General features: G+C 44.0%; 1 protein-coding gene across 1 annotated transcript in view; it reads right to left on the bottom strand.

Moving 5' to 3' along the window:
• The window catches only part of DSTYK (dual serine/threonine and tyrosine protein kinase), a gene marked incomplete in the record, with an annotated part of 571,803 nt that overhangs the window by 88,420 nt on the left and 470,653 nt on the right, over positions 1–12,730 (bottom strand).

The following is a 12,730-nucleotide window of genomic DNA, read 5'->3' as shown; positions in this document are numbered from 1 at the left end:
GATGATGCTTTTCAGCCAAAAGGAAAGAGAGGTAGCAGTCGCTTTCTGACCTCTCCTCTTACCAGAAGAACAAGGATGTTTGTCTGAAATCTTTAGTTGCTTTTAAATAGAATTTTAAAGCACGAACCACGTCAAGATTGTGTAAAAGTCGTTCCTTCCTAGAAACTGGATTAGGACACAGAGAAGGAACAATAATTTCCTGGTTAATATTCTTATTAGAAACCACTTTTGGAAGAAAACCAGGTTTGGTACGCAAAACAACCTTATCTGCATGGAACACCAGATAGGGTGAATCACACTGCAAAGCAGACAATTCAGAAACTCTTCGAGCAGAAGAAATGGCTACTAAAAACAAAACTTTCCAAGATAATAACTTAATATCTATGGAATGTAAAGGTTCAAACGGAACCCCTTGAAGAACTGAAAGAACTAAATTTAGACTCCAAGGAGGAGCCACAGGCTTGTAAACAGGCTTGATTCTAACTAGGGCCTGTGCAAACGCCTGAACGTCTGGTATAGCTGCCAGGCGCTTATGTAACAGAATAGACAGAGCAGATATCTGTCCCTTTAAGGAACTAGCTGACAGACCTTTCTCCAATCCTTCTTGGAGAAAAGCTAGTATCCTTGGAATCCTAACCTTACTCCACGAGTAACCATTGGATTCACACCAACCAAGATATTTCCGCCATATCTTGTGGTAAATTTTCCTGGTGACAGGCTTTCTGGCCTGTATCAGAGTGTCTATAACTGATTCAGAGAAACCACGCTTAGCTAGAATTAAGCGTTCAATCTCCAAGCAGTCAGTTGCAGAGAAACTAGATTTGGATGCTTGAAAGGACCTTGAATTAGAAGATCCTGCCTCGATGGCAGTTTCCATGGTGGGACCGATGACATGTCCACTAGGTCTGCATACCAAGTCCTGCGTGGCCACGCAGGCGCTATCAGAATTACCAAAGCCTTCTCCTGTTTGATTCTGGCTATTAGCCGAGGGAGAAGAGGAAACGGTGGAAAGACATAAGCTAGACTGAATGACCAAGGCGCTATTAAAGCATCTATCAATGCCGCCTTGGGATCCCTGGATCTGGATCCGTAAAGGGGAAGTTTGGTGTTCTGACGGGATGCCATCAGATCCAATTCTGGAATGCCCCATAGCTGGGTCAGCTGAACAAAAACCTCCGGGTGGAGTTCCCACTCCCCCGGATGAAAAGTCTGACTACTTAGAAAATCCGCCTCCCAGTTGTCTACCCCTGGGATGTGAATTGCAGATAGATGGCAGGAGTGATCCTCCGCCCATTTGATGATCTTGGATACTTCCTTCATCGCTAGGGAACTCTTTGTTCCTCCCTGATGATTGATGTACGCTACAGTCGTGATGTTGTCCGACTGAAATCTGATGAATTTGGCCTCCGCTAGTTGGGGCCATGCCTGGAGCGTGTTGAATATCGCTCTCAGTTCCAAAATGTTTATCGGGAGAAGAGATTCTTCCCGAGACCATAGACCCTGAGCCTTCAGGGAGTTCCAGACCGCACCCCAGCCTAACAGACTGGCATCGGTCGTGACAATGATCCACTCTGGTCTGCGGAAACTCATTCCCTGAGACAGGTGATTTTGAGACAACCACCAGAGAAGAGAGTCTCTGGTTTTCTGGTCCATTTGTATTTGAGGAGATAAATCTGCGTAATCCCCATTCCACTGCTTGAGCATGCAGTTGCAGTGGTCTGAGATGAATTCGGGCAAAAGGGACTACGTCCATTGCCGCCACCATTAAACCAATTACCTCCATGCACTGAGCCACAGAAGGCCGAGGAATGGAATGAAGAGCTCGGCAGGTGTTCAACAGTTTGGACTTCCTGACCTCTGTCAGAAAGATTTTCATTTCTACCGAGTCTATTAGTGTTCCCAGGAAGGGAACCCTTGTAAGCGGGGACAGAACTTTTTTCTACGTTCACCTTCCACCCGTGAGACCTTAGAAAGGCCAGAACAATGTCCGTATGAGCCTTGGCTCTGTGGAAAGACGACGCCTGTATTAATATGTCATCTAGGTAGGGTGCTACTGCAATGCCCCGCGGTCTTAGCACCGCCAGAAGGGACCCTAGCACCTTTGTGAAAATTCTGGGAGCGGTGGCCAACCCTAAAGGAAGGGCCACGAACTGGTAATGTTTGTCCAGAAAGGCGAACCTTAGGAACTGATGGTGATCTTTGTGGATAGGAATATGTAAGTACGCATCCTTTAGATCCACGGTAGTCATATATTGACCTTCCTGGATCATCGGCAAGATTGTCCGAATGGTTTCCATCTTGAAAGACGGAACTCTGAGGAATTTGTTTAGAATCTTTAGATCCAGGATTGGCCTGAAAGTTCCCTCCTTTTTGGGAACTACGAACAGGTTTGAGTAAAAGCCCAGTCCTTGTTCTGCAATTGGAACTGGGTGTATTACTCCCATTTTTAGGAGATCTTCTACACAGCGTAAGAACGCCTGCTTCTTTGTTTGGTCTGGAGACAAACGAGAACTGTGGAACCTTCCCCTTGGGGGAGAATCCTTGAATTCTAGAAGGTACCCCTGAGTAACTATTTCTAATGCCCAGGGATCCGGAACGTCTCTTGCCCAAGCCTGAGCAAAGAGAGAAAGTCTGCCCCCTACTAGATCCGGTCCCGGATCGGGGGCTACCCCTTCATGCTGTCTTGGTAGCAGGAGCAGGATTCTTGGCCTGTTTACCCTTATTCCAGCCCTGCAAGGGTTTCCAGGTTGCTTTGGGCTGGGAAGCGTTATCTTGCTTTGCGACAGCAGAGGTTGCAGCAGGTCCGCTCCTGAAGTTGTGAAAGGAGTGAAAATTAGCCTTGTTTTTGGCCTTAAACGGCCTATCTTGTGGAAGGGCATGACCCTTGCCCCCAGTGATATCTGAAATAATTTATTTCCAGCTCTGGGCCGAAAAGGGTCTTCCCCTTGAAGGGAATATTTAACAGTTTTGTTTTGGACGACACATCCGCCGACCATGATTTGAGTCAAAGCGCTCTTCGCGCCATGATGGCAAAACCAGAGTTTTTCGCCGCTAGTTTAGCTAACTGGAGAGCGGCATCAGTGATAAAAGAATTAGCCAGCTTTAGAGCATGAATTCTATCCATGACCTCATCGTATGAAGTCTCCCTCTGGAGCGACTCATCCAGGGCCTCGAACCAAAAAGCCGCTGCAGTAGTTACAGGAATAATGCAGGCAATTGGTTGAAGCAGAAAACCTTGCTGAACAAAAATTTTCTTCAGCAATCCTTCCAATTTTTTATCCATAGGATCTTTGAAAGCACAACTGTCCTCTATTGGTATAGTTGTACGCTTAGCAAGTGTTGAAACAGCCCCTTCTACCTTAGGGACCGTCTGCCACTCGTCCCGCCTGGGGTCATTTATGGGGAACATTTTCTTAAAGATAGGGGGGGAACAAAGGGTATACCTGGTCTCTCCCACTCCCTAGTCACAATATCCGCCACCCTCTTTGGGATCGGAAATGCCTCAGTGTAAACAGGGACCTCTAAAAACCTGTCCATCTTACACAATTTTTCTGGGACCACCATGGGGTCACAATCATCCAGCGTAGCTAAAACCTCCTTAAGCAGTACGCGGAGGTGTTCCAGCTTAAATTTAAACGCTAAGGAATCTGAATCTGCCCGCTGAGAAACTTTTCCTGTATCAGAAATTTCTCCCTCAGACAGACCTTCCCTCACTGCTACTTCTGAGTTTTGTGAGGGTACTACAGATAAATTATCCAAAGCGTCTGATTGCTCATCCTCTGTATTTAAAACTGAGCTATCGCGCTTTCTTGGAAAAACTGGCAGTTTGGATAAAAATGCTGCAAGGGAATTATCCATTACTGCTGCTAATTGTTGTAAAGTAATAGGGGCCAATGCGCTAGAGGTACTAGGCATCGCTTGCGCGGCTGTAACTGGTGTCGACACATGGGGAGAGGAAGAAGGACTATCCTCATTACCCTCTGTTAAAGAATCATCTTGGGCTACATTTTTAAGTGTCACTGGATGGTCTTTAAAATGCTTAGATGTTTTAGCACACTTTACACATAAATGCAATGGGGGTACCGCCATGGCTTTTAAACATAAAGAACAAGGTCTATCTGAAGTCTCAGACATGTTTGACAGACTTATGCAGCACTACAATACAGAAAAAATAATTTTGAAAAAACGTTACTGTGTCTTTAAATAATAAAAAGCACACACTTTTTTTCCAAATCACCAAAAAACATCCGATCTTTATGAAAATTTCACCACATGATCCTAATGCTTTGAAATGATTGCACACAAATTTTAACACACTACAGCACGGTGTAGAAATATAAGCCTCCTTGATGTCCTCCTGCACTCTCAGGACTCTACACATGAAGCTGCATGAGCTGTCTTGAAAATAAACTGCGCAACTGAGGCGCGAAAATGAGGCCCCCTCCCTCTTCAGTCCAGAGTTATGGGGCCTTCCTGAGTCAGACTAGGCGTCTGATAATATGCCAGGCGAAATAAAAACCCCAAAAAGTGTTTACGTTTCAAACACTTAAATAAATATAAGATTCCATTAATAAAATAATCGATTTAGCCCATCACAGTGTCTACCAGTATTTAAGCCCTTAACTGAAGCCATCCTTCTATACTGCGTCTCAGAAAATGGCTTACCTTCCCTCATGGGGATTTCTGTCAGTCTTCTAGCATTACCAGGTCTTGTTAGAAATAAATGACTGAGCATACCTTAAGCAGTTAAGCCTGCAAACTGTTCCCCCCAACTGAAGTTCTCCGGTACTCAACAGTCCTGTGTGGGAACAGCAATGGATTTTAGTTACAACATGCTAAAATCTTTTTCCTCTCAGCAGAAATCTTCATCACTTTCTGCCTCAGAGTAAATAGTACAAACCGGCACTATTTTAAAATAACAAACTCTTGATTGAAGAAATAAAACTACAAATCTAACACCACAAACTCTTTACCCTCCCGTGGAGATGCTACTTGTTAGAGCGGCAAAGAGAATGACTGGGGGGGGGGCGGAGCCTGAGGGGAGCTATATGGAGAGCTTTGCTGTGTGCTCTCTTTGCCACTTCCTGTAGGGATTGAGAATATCCCACAGGTAAGGATGAATCCGTGGACTGAATAAACCAAGTAAGAGAAAAATGCAAATAGCATAGCCCTGGGGCAATGGGGTTATAAATAACGAAAAAATTTGGCGCCAAGTATGACACACAACGTGACTGAAAATTTTTTGGCGCCAACGACATCCGGAAATGACACTTGCGTCACTAACGACGCAACCCCGTGAAGGGACTCTGCGTCAACTATGATGCCGGAAATGATGAACTTGAGCCAACGGACGTACTTTCGCGCCAAAAAAGTATCGCGCCAAGAATGACGCAATAAAGTCTAGCATTTGGCGCACCCGCGGGCCTAGTACTGCTTGCAATTTGCAAGAAAATTTTAGTCAATCTGAAAAAAAGACTAAACCCCAGGTAAGAAAAACAGAATTTATGTTTACCTGATAAATTACTTTCTCCAACGGTGTGTCCGGTCCACGGAGTCATCCTTACTTGTGGGATATTCTCTTCCCCAACAGGAAATGGCAAAGAGCCCAGCAAAGCTGGTCACATGATCCCCCCTAGGCTCCGCCTACCCCAGTCATTCGACCGACGTTAAGGAGGAATATTTGCATAGGAGAAACCATATGATACCGTGGTGACTGTAGTTAAAGAAAATAAATAATCAGACCTGATTAAAAAACCAGGGCTGGCCGTGGACCGGACACACCGTTGGAGAAAGTAATTTATCAGGTAAACATAAATTCTGTTTTCTCCAACATAGGTGTGTCCGGTCCACGGCGTCATCCTTACTTGTGGGAACCAATACCAAAGCTTTAGGACACGGATGAAGGGAGGGAGCAAATCAGGTCACCTAAATGGAAGGCACCACGGCTTGCAAAACCTTTCTCCCAAAAATAGCCTCAGAAGAAGCAAAAGTATCAAACTTGTAAAATTTGGTAAAAGTGTGCAGTGAAGACCAAGTCGCTGCCCTACATATCTGATCAACAGAAGCCTCGTTCTTGAAGGCCCATGTGGAAGCCACAGCCCTAGTGGAATGAGCCGTGATTCTGTCAGGAGGCTGCCGTCCGGCAGTCTCGTAAGCCAATCTGATGATGCTTTTAATCCAAAAAGAGAGAGAGGTAGAAGTTGCTTTTTGACCTCTCCTTTTACCAGAATAAACAACAAACAAGGAAGATGTTTGTCTAAAATCCTTTGTAGCATCTAAATAGAATTTTAGAGCGCGAACAATATCCAAATTGTGCAACAAACGTTCCTTCTTCGAAACTGGTTTCGGACACAAAGAAGGCACGACTATCTCCTGGTTAATGTTTTTGTTAGAAACAACTTTTGGAAGAAAACCAGGTTTAGTACGTAAAACCACCTTATCTGCATGGAACACCAGATAAGGAGGAGAACACTGTAGAGCAGATAATTCTGAAACTCTTCTAGCAGAAGAAATTGCAACCAAAAACAAAACTTTCCAAGATAATAACTTAATATCAACGGAATGTAAGGGTTCAAACGGAACCCCCTGAAGAACTGAAAGAACTAAGTTGAGACTCCAAGGAGGAGTCAAAGGTTTGTAAACAGGCTTGATTCTAACCAGAGCCTGAACAAAGGCTTGAACATCTGGCACAGCTGCCAGCTTTTTGTGAAGTAACACAGACAAGGCAGAAATCTGTCCCTTCAAGGAACTTGCAGATAATCCTTTCTCCAATCCTTCTTGAAGAAAGGATAGAATCTTAGGAATCTTTACCTTGTCCCAAGGGAATCCTTTAGATTCACACCAACAGATATATTTTTTCCATATTTTGTGGTAAATTTTTCTAGTTACAGGCTTTCTGGCCTGAACAAGAGTATCAATGACAGAATCTGAGAACCCTCATTTTGATAAGATCAAGCGTTCAATCTCCAAGCAGTCAGCTGGAGTGAGACCAGATTCGGATGTTCGAACGGACCTTGAACAAGAAGGTCTCGTCTCAAAGGTAGCTTCCATGGTGGAGCCGATGACATATTCACCAGATCTGCATACCAAGTCCTGCGTGGCCACGCAGGAGCTATCAAGATCACCGACGCCCTCTCCTGATTGATCCTGGCTACCAGCCTGGGGATGAGAGGAAACGGCGGGAATACATAAGCTAGTTTGAAGGTCCAAGGTGCTACTAGTGCATCTACTAGAGTCGCCTTGGGATCCCTGGATCTGGACCCGTAGCAAGGAACCTTGAAGTTCTGACGAGAGGCCATCAGATCCATGTCTGGAATGCCCCACAGTTGAGTAATTTGGGCAAAGATTTCCGGATGGAGTTCCCACTCCCCCGGGTGTAATGTCTGACGACTCAGAAAATCCGCTTCCCAATTTTCCACTCCTGGGATGTGGATTGCAGACAGGTGGCAGGAGTGAGTCTCCGCCCATTGAATGATTTTGGTCACTTCTTCCATCGCCAGGGAACTCCTTGTTCCCCCCTGATGGTTGATGTACGCAACAGTCGTCATGTTGTCTGATTGAAACCGTATGAACTTGGCCTTTGCTAGCTGAGGCCAAGCCTTGAGAGCATTGAATATCGCTCTCAGTTCCAGAATATTTATCGGTAGAAGAGATTCTTCCCGAGACCAAAGACCCTGAGCTTTCAGGGATCCCCAGACCGCGCCCCAGCCCATCAGACTGGCGTCGGTCGTGACAATGACCCACTCTGGTCTGCGGAAGGTCATCCCTTGTGACAGGTTGTCCAGGGACAGCCACCAACGGAGTGAGTCTCTGGTCCTCTGATTTACTTGTATCTTCGGAGACAAGTCTGTATAGTCCCCATTCCACTGACTGAGCATGCACAGTTGTAATGGTCTTAGATGAATGCGCGCAAAAGGAACTATGTCCATTGCCGCTACCATCAAACCTATTACTTCCATGCACTGCGCTATGGAAGGAAGAGGAACGGAATGAAGTGTCCGACAAGAGTTTAGAAGTTTTGTTTTTCTGGCCTCTGTCAGAAAAATCCTCATTTCTAAGGAGTCTATTATTGTTCCCAAGAAGGGAACCCTTGTCGACGGAGATAGAGAACTCTTTTCCACGTTCACTTTCCATCCGTGAGATCTGAGAAAGGCCAGGACTATGTCCGTGTGAGCCTTTGCTTGAGGAAGGGACGACGCTTGAATCAGAATGTCGTCCAAGTAAGGTACTACTGCAATGCCCCTTGGTCTTAGCACCGCTAGAAGGGACCCTAGTACCTTTGTGAAAATCCTTGGAGCAGTGGCTAATCCGAAAGGAAGCGCCACGAACTGGTAATGCTTGTCCAGGAATGCGAACCTTAGGAACCGATGATGTTCCTTGTGGATAGGAATATGTAGATACGCATCCTTTAAATCCACCGTGGTCATGAATTGACCTTCCTGGATGGAAGGAAGAATTGTTCGAATGGTTTCCATTTTGAACGATGGAACCTTGAGAAACTTGTTTAAGATCTTGAGATCTAAGATTGGTCTGAACGTTCCCTCTTTTTTGGGAACTATGAACAGATTGGAGTAGAACCCCATCCCTTGTTCTCCTAATGGAACAGGATGAATCACTCCCATTTTTAACAGGTCTTCTACACAATGTAAGAATGCCTGTCTCTTTATGTGGTCTGAAGACAATTGAGACCTGTGGAACCTCCCCCTTGGGGGAAGTCCCTTGAATTCCAGAAGATAACCTTGGGAGACTATTTCTAGTGCCCAAGGATCCAGAACATCTCTTGCCCAAGCCTGAGCGAAGAGAGAGAGTCTGCCCCCCACCAGATCCGGTCCCGGATCGGGGGCCAACATTTCATGCTGTCTTGGTAGCAGTGGCAGGTTTCTTGGCCTGCTTTCCCTTATTCCAGCCTTGCATTGGTCTCCAGGCTGGCTTGGCTTGAGAAGTATTACCCTCTTGCTTAGAGGACGTAGCACTTGTGGCTGGTCCGTTTCTACGAAAGGGACGAAAATTAGGTTTATTTTTGGCCTTGAAAGACCTATCCTGAGGAAGGGCGTGGCCCTTACCCCCAGTGATATCAGAGATAATCTCTTTCAAGTCAGGGCCAAACAGCGTTTTCCCCTTGAAAGGAATGTTAAGGAGTTTGTTCTTGGAAGACGCATCCGCTGACCAAGATTTCAACCAAAGCGCTCTGTGCGCCACAATAGCAAACCCAGAATTCTTCGCCGCTAACCTAGCCAATTGCAAAGTGGCGTCTAGGGTGAAAGAATTAGCCAATTTGAGAGCACGGATTCTGTCCATAATCTCCTCATAAGGAGGAGAATCACTATCGATCGCCTTTACTAGCTCATCGAACCAGAAACACGCGGCTGTAGTGACAGGGACAATGCATGAAATTGGTTGTAGAAGGTAACCTTGCTGAACAAACATCTTTTTAAGCAAACCTTCTAATTTTTTATCCATAGGATCTTTGAAAGCACAACTATCTTCTATGGGTATAGTGGTGCGTTTGTTTAAAGTAGAAACCGCTCCCTCGACCTTGGGGACAGTCTGCCATAAGTCCTTTCTGGGGTCGACCATAGGAAACAATTTTTTAAATATGGGGGGAGGGACGAAAGGTATACCGGGCCTTTCCCATTCTTTATTTACAATGTCCGCCACCCGCTTGGGTATAGGAAAAGCTTCTGGGAACCCCGGGACCTCTAGGAACTTGTCCATTTTACATAGTTTCTCTGGGATGATCAAATTCTCACAATCATCCAGAGTGGATAATACCTCCTTAAGCAGAGCGCGGAGATGTTCCAACTTAAATTTAAATGTAATCACATCGGGTTCAGCTTGTTGAGAAATTTTCCCTGAATCTGAAATTTCTCCCTCAGACAAAACCTCCCTGGCCCCCTCAGACTGGTGTAGGGGCATTTCAGAACCATTATCATCAGCGTCCTCATGCTCTTCAGTATCTAAAACAGAGCAGTCGCGCTTACGCTGATAAGTGGGCATTTTGGCTAAAATGTTTTTGATAGAATTATCCATTACAGCCGTTAATTGTTGCATAGTAAGGAGTATTGGAGCGCTAGATGTACTAGGGGCCTCCTGAGTGGGCAAGACTCGTGTAGACGAAGGAGGGAATGATGCAGTACCATGCTTACTCCCCTCACTTGAGGAATCATCTTGGGCATCATTTTCAGTGTCACATAAATCACATTTATTTAAATGAGAAGGAACCTTGGCTTCCCCACATTCAGAACACAGTCTATCTGGTAGTTCAGACATGTTAAACAGGCATAAACTTGATAACAAAGTACAAAAAACGTTTTAAAATAAAACCGTTACTGTCACTTTAAATTTTAAACTGAACACACTTTATTACTGCAATTGCGAAAAAGTATGAAGGAATTGTTCAAAATTCACCAAAATTTCACCACAGTGTCTTAAAGCCTTAAAAGTATTGCACACCAAATTTGGAAGCTTTAACCCTTAAAATAACGGAACCGGAGCCGTTTTTAACTTTAACCCCTTTACAGTCCCTGGTATCTGCTTTGCTGAGACCCAACCAAGCCCAAAGGGGAATACGATACCAAATGACGCCTTCAGAAAGTCTTTTCTATGTATCAGAGCTCCTCACACATGCGACTGCATGTCATGCTTCTCAAAAACAAGTGCGCAATACCGGCGCGAAAATGAGGCTCTGCCTATGATTAGGGAAAGCCCCTAGAGAATAAGGTGTCTAAAACAGTGCCTGCCGATATTATTTAACAAAAATACCCAGATTAAATGATTCCTCAAGGCTAAATATGTGTAATATATGAATCGATTTAGCCCAGAAAATGTCTACAGTCTTAATAAGCCCTTGTGAAGCCCTTATTTACTGTCTGAATAAAAATGGCTTACCGGATCCCATAGGGAAAATGACAGCTTCCAGCATTACATCGTCTTGTTAGAATGTGTCATACCTCAAGCAGCAAAAGACTGCTCACTGTTCCCCCAACTGAAGTTAATTCCTCTCAACAGTCCTGTGTGGAACAGCCATGGATTTTAGTAACGGTTGCTAAAATCATTTTCCTCATACAAACAGAAATCTTCATCTCTTTTCTGTTTCAGAGTAAATAGTACATACCAGCACTATTTTAAAATAACAAACTCTTGATTGAATAATAAAAACTACAGTTAAACACTAAAAAACTCTAAGCCATCTCCGTGGAGATGTTGCCTGTACAACGGCAAAGAGAATGACTGGGGTAGGCGGAGCCTAGGGGGGATCATGTGACCAGCTTTGCTGGGCTCTTTGCCATTTCCTGTTGGGGAAGAGAATATCCCACAAGTAAGGATGACGCCGTGGACCGGACACACCTATGTTGGAGAAAATATTTCTTAAAATGTTATTTTCCCCAAATATGAAACGGACAGTCTGCACAAGGAAATGCATGAACCTGACTCATGGCAAATATAAGTACAATACATATATTTAGAACTTTATATAAATGCATAAAGTGCCAAACCATAGCTGGGGTGTCTTAAGTAATAAAAAACATTTACCGAAAAGACACCCATCCATATATAGCAGATAGCCAAACCAGTACTGAAACAGTTATCAGTAGAGGTAATGGTATATGAGAGTATATAGTCGATCTGAAAAGGGAGGTAGGAGATGAATCTCTACGACCGATAAGAGAACCTATGAAATAGACCCCCGTTAGGGAAATCATTGCATTCAATAGGTGATACCCCCTTCACATCCCTCTGACATTCCCTCTTAGAGGAATCGGGCTTCAACAATGCTGAGAAGCGCATGTCAACGTAGAAATCTTAGCACAAACTTACTTCACCACCTCCATAGGAGGCAAAGTTTGTAAAACTGAATTGTGGGTGTGGTGAGGGGTGTATTTATAGGCATTTTGAGGTTTGGTAAACTTTGCCCCTCCTGGTAGGATTGTATATCCCATACGTCACTAGCTCATGGACTCTTGCCAATTACATGAAAGAAATATCAGTGCCCATAGGAAACCCTTGGGCTAAATTCACTGGGTAAAAAGCATAAATAGCAGCCACATACTTCCCAAGAGAGCTGAAGCTCGAAAACAAAATGTTTCAGCTGCAAAACTCAGATTTTAAAAGGACCTTTATTCATGGGGAAAAAAGGTCCAAATAAAGCTGAATTGAAATATTTTAGTTCTCTTACAGGACCCTAATCAGGTCTATAGCGCTTTCCATACAACCTCAAGGCTTTTTAAAGAGGTGCCTACTGCCAGGAAATCATTTGTTTTCGAAGGGGAGAGGAAATTTGTTTTGTCCATTACAGAGTGGAGAAGACTGAGTGAAATCAGTAAGGGGAGCCACCTTAAAAAGTGAGGTAATCATAGGTCATCTACGAATATGTAAAATGCCAACAGTCGTATGTGTTCGCAATGATGTAAGATTGTACTGTGGTAATGGCTTGCACCTGTTTTTCTGTTCATTTTCTTGTGTGATTGTCTCAATAAAAATTTTTTAAAATAAGTGAGGTAATTAATAAATTAAAAGGTTTAAAAATAGTTTAACTTCTGTCTACTCAAGCATCCCCTACCTTAGTACATCAGAACTGTTCTATCTCTGGTACCAAAATATTTAATACTACTAAAAGCTACATAAACTGCTTTCAAAAAGGGAAGCTGTACTCAAGCTTTAAGACTTTATTAAAACACCTTACCAATTTGTATATGAAAGAAGACTACTTTAAAAGCAAACTGAGAAAATT

Source organism: Bombina bombina, chromosome 3 (assembly GCF_027579735.1).
Source record: "Bombina bombina isolate aBomBom1 chromosome 3, aBomBom1.pri, whole genome shotgun sequence".
Lineage (NCBI taxonomy): Eukaryota > Metazoa > Chordata > Amphibia > Anura > Bombinatoridae > Bombina > Bombina bombina.
Note: the sequence above shows the minus strand (reverse complement) of the source record. Positions and strands in the feature narration are given on the sequence as shown.